Source organism: Solea senegalensis, linkage group LG13, assembly GCF_019176455.1.
Source record: "Solea senegalensis isolate Sse05_10M linkage group LG13, IFAPA_SoseM_1, whole genome shotgun sequence".
NCBI classification, from domain to species: domain Eukaryota; kingdom Metazoa; phylum Chordata; class Actinopteri; order Pleuronectiformes; family Soleidae; genus Solea; species Solea senegalensis.
This window is the reverse complement of record NC_058033.1, coordinates 12,912,263-12,917,333: the sequence shown is the minus strand read 5'-3', so window position 1 is coordinate 12,917,333 and position 5,071 is coordinate 12,912,263.

Sequence of the window (5,071 nt, the reverse complement as noted above, 5' to 3'; positions counted from 1 at the left end):
CGTCCGACACCGTGTGGGCGGAGCTGTGCAGCACACTGTAAAAAGGTGGCCAGTTTTTCAACACAACACACTCGCACCAGTGTTTCAGTGACCGGTGTTTCCTTTAGTGTGCACACGGAGACTTTGTCTCAGGTAAATGGACCTGCACCACTGCTCACTGTGGTGATTCTGAAATGCTCCCAACAGTGTGTTTTTCCCCCCCCCAGGGGCGTTTCAAGGAACTTTAAGGGCCACCTAAATTAGTATTGTTATTTTAAATGCACAGATTCTTCATTTTACAGACAAGTCAAGTCATTTTTATTTATATGAAGGGCTTTACAGTCTCTCCTGAGACCCTCCATGGTGGCCTGGAAGTGCAAACCATTATTACAAAATGTGAAACTCACAATTCCCGAAACAAATTTCACAGTTGTTGTTCTGCTATGAACAAAACAGATGCAAAATAGTGACCGGTTGACCTGGATGTTTCTTTATACACAGTCACTCAGCCAATCTTATATAGCACCGCTTCCTTTCAACCTGGTCTTTCAAAATAAGAGCCACTGACTTTGTTTTTTTTACTAATATCAAAGTTTTGCCATAGCGTTCACTGTATTAGTTCATTCTATAAGATGAAATAGACATTTATTGTCATTCCACAAGCCTTGTCTTGGCAGTGTGTATGTTAAATAGCTTTGTAAAAAGGTTTGCATGTTTTGTAAATAATGGTTTGCACTTCCAGGCCACTGTAGCCCTCACATCGAAAGAGCATTGTACAAAAAGCATTGTACATGGGGAAAAATAAGAGAAACCACAGAGCACAAATTCAATAGAATTATGAAGATTGCAGAATATTAAAAAATGATATAGTTGATCAAACAAGGGAGGTGATGGAGGAGTCTGAGACTGCATGGTCTCCTTCCTGCCTGATGACCCGAGAGAGAGAGATAAGACCTAATATACAGCTTGGAAACAGCAGGGGTCAGAGGAAAGCACCAGATAAATTCACAGACAGGATAACCTAGACTACTACAGTAGTTGCAGTGATTGAAAATGTCATTAAGACTGAGACCAGCTCCCGTATTGGTCAGATACGTAATCCTGAAAATGAAAAACCCTGAAAACACAACTGACTTTGTTCTCGTAGAAACTGAGAAACTGTGATAAACAATGATGTTGTCGCTACCTTTGTTTGCTTCCTTTATCCATTATCAGCTGTGAATGAAAAGCTCCAAGAATGTTTACTTTCAGTTTCACCCTGTTATTGGCCTCATAAAAGGAAAAGCTTATTCCATTTGACCATTATACAAACAGTCGGGTGTTTCACATGTAAATATGTCCGTATGGATGCAGATAACTTCTGATATGAAGCTGAAATGCTTGTCATTTTGTCAAATGAAAATTTTGTAATATGAATCCAACTTTTCCAACTTTTTGAACTATGGTTGCTACTTTGAAAATAAAGAAGTAGTAAATTATAGTGGCATGAGGCCTTTGTGGGGGTTTGCAACCATGGTGTTTACTGCAGTCTCCTGTACATATAGCAAATAACAGAATCCAGAGTCCTCACAAAACTGTCTTTGCTGTGGAAGTGAGGAAAATGATCCCTCTCAGTGGGCTTTATTTACTGTAGCTTGTTGCAACACCCTTTCACGAAACAGTGTGGTGTAATGTTTCGCGCCAGTGCGTTATGAAATCCATGGTTGACCAATTCCCTCGTTATTGTATCTAGATAGTATTATTTTATGTTGTTATGAACACTATACCTGCATTTTCAGTGAGTTTCCAACAACAGTATCTACAGCAGTTGGAGACTCTTCTTTTAAAAGGTTGACCTGTGAGGTTTGTGTAAATTATTAATAATTATTATGTTATTAAAGGGCAACAACCTTGCTAAATATTTTAAATGTGCAAATCATAACCAGACTGCTCTTGCATACAGGATTAATTCAAATATTTTACAGCAGGGTGGAAATAGACAGTCTCAGAATAAAAGGCTGAAATTTAATCTGACATAATAAATCTGTTTCAAGCTGTCAGATGTTTGTTTTGAGAACTTTCTTGACACATTAACTACCAGAACAGACTTTTTTTTACTTGTAATGAAGACGTGAAATTCTCCAACATAAAGCTTCTGTCATACATTTGGCAGCATGGACATTACGTTATATGGACTCAACAGAGAGTCGTAGCGCTTCCTGTCCACCGTCTCCAGCCTTGTTTAAAAGATCTTACACATCTTAGTAATGTCACTTGTGACCAGGATGTTTTGAGTGGGTTAACTCAAGCATGGCGCAGGTTTCGGAGTGTGGGTGGGGATGGCAGGGAGGACAGATCAAAGAGGGGGTGCAAGAAAAATACAGTCATTTAATTAAAGCTCTCAGCAGGACACGGGGGGCCCAAAGTTACCGTGGAGGCCGGGTTAGTGTTGGCCTCTTCTCCAGGGAATGCTGATGTTTCCTGGAATTTACCAAGCAGCAGGTGCACAGAGGCGAAGGAGGGTGAGCACATTTGGACAGGACTGGTGCAGTTTCACGCCGTGAAGGAGAGTTTCCACTGCTCAAAAAGTGCTGATGTAAGAGCAGGGAGAGATTAAAGCTCCAGTGTGTAAAATCTTCCACCATGATGCTGTGATGTGAAATGCATCAGCCCTGTGTGAAAACAAAACACTGCATTGTGTGAACTCATTTAATGGACATTTGTTTATGTTCAAAGGTTACACACTACACGACAACTTGAACAAAAATACCAATGAGTTCAAGGAATATTGCTCTCCAAACACCTGGCAAACAGGCAAGAGCAGAGGAGTAGCTTTTGTAAGAGATCTATTCCAGGCCCAGCAGTCAGAGATTAACCCTTGGCCTGGGGTAATTACGTCAGATCCCTTTAATCCTTAACAATTTAGCCATGGCAGTGACGGCGCTCCAATGACAAAAGTTCTCTTGCTCTCCTGTGATGTTTCTTTGATGAACAGCCAGGATGTGTACATGTCAGTGGAGTGTGGATACTATTGCAAAATATGTACTGAGGAGAAAACCTCATTCTTGACATCTAGAATTAACATCTTGATTTATTAACACAGTAGAGTTTGACTCATAACAGCTTAATTTAAATACATTTAAATTTAAATGTCATTTTAATCCGATTGGTTAATTATGATAGGCATTGAGGCAATAACACTTACTGTAACAGTAGTGAGGGACAATGCCATTTTGTCTCTTTAGAGCCCTCTAGTGGTCATGGGAATAACTTTCAAAAACATTAATACAAGTTACTGTTTATTCCATCAGAGGGCGTCTGTGCACACTGCTCATCAGTGACTGCAAACACATGTTCTTTATGAGACAATACTGTATATGAATTGAGTTTGTAACTGTGACATTTTATGTGACATTACAATACAAACTTAAGTGTCCAGGTGGACTGGCCAAATATGATCAAGTGAAATGGCAATCCATGACTTTAAATGAAGAAAATTATTATTTTTTTAATTCTTCCAGTGACAAAAAAAGCCAAGTTTTCAATGTTATTTTTTTATTTATCTATAGCCTCTTGAGTGACACAAATTTTTCATCGCCAACATTTGTATTTACCTGGTTTAACATCAAATTCATCCACAAAAATGCTTCCTGAAGTGTGGTTTGCTGGTAAATGGTGGGCCTTGGAGTTATTGCAGATGGGTATTAACTTTAAAAAAAAAAAAAAAAGTCTTCTCTTTTACTAAAATAGTTAAAACGAATATTCTTAGTATTGTACAGAAACATCTGAACATTTGTTTTATTCATATTTTATGACATATGCAAACATGTAACATAATATAAGGCTTCTCAATTATGCTCCAACATGGTCATTTTTATCATGATTCATTCATTAGTTATCCACAGCTTTATCCTCCACATGAGGGTCATGGGGATGCTGGTGCTAATCTCAGCAGACATACAGTGAATTGAGGCCATTCTATGGGCGACAGGCCAACATCTGCATGTCTTTTGGACTGGGAGGAAACCATGGAAGCTCTTTAGAATATTTTAGGATGTTCAGACTTTGATCTGAAAGAGAGAGAAACATTTATTGCATGTTTAATTGCCTACAGTGACATACAATACTCATAAAATGCCCCCCCTGTCAGGCTCTAAGTGCATCTCAATAGCTGCACAGAAGTTCTGGAGAACAGGAGCAGTGTAAAAAGACCGGACATACATCCGCTCACCCTGTAACTTCCTTCTGTCTGAGCCACGTGTAAACACAAGGCGTCTGCAGGAGCAGCAGCAGGAGGAGGAGGAGGAGGATACACACGCAACACCAGGAAGAAGAAAAGGAAGCATTCATGGGAAAAATTAAACCAGAGCATGCAGTTCCCACACACTCTCCATCCATATCATTTTCATACATAAGAGAACTGAACTGTTAAAGCTGAATTGTTGTCACCATATTCATGTAAGTGGCTACTTTATTCTTAATGAGGTTCGGATGAATAAAGTTACTACTATTATAAAGAGCCAGAGACATCACATGATCATGGAACAGGTTACAAGACACAACATCGTAGTATGCCAATCTCGTCAAACCACATCTCTGAGACGGTGCAGCTCCTGTTAGTTATGCAACTCTCAGCTATGAGATATGTAGCCAGAGGTTATGTCTAGGTCATTCTGCTGTCTGGTGACTTTCAAGAAACATTTCATTTTACGGTCAGTTCTATAGAGATCAGGCTCTGGCACATACCATGCACCACCTAAGCTGGGCTCAGCCTGTAATTATAGGATGACAATAAAGTAGGAGTAAATAAGACTCTACTTATTAGCCCTGACAGTTATCTCGTGCCCAAATACAAAATAAAATCACGACTGTATGACAAAAAGTTAAAGTAAATGATCTTTCACTTTACTTTACAAATGCAACTTTCATCACAATAGATGAGAAAAGAGTGCTTCAGTACAAACTTCATTAGTACATAATATGGGTCACTGGGTTGTTTAGTGTCAGTGCTCCAGCTGAGCTTCAGTCTCAGGATTTAGGACCCGGAGGGGGAGGATTCTTTTCCCTCTGTGTCCCTGGATACTATGGGGGTGGGATCAGGCTTGGAAACAAG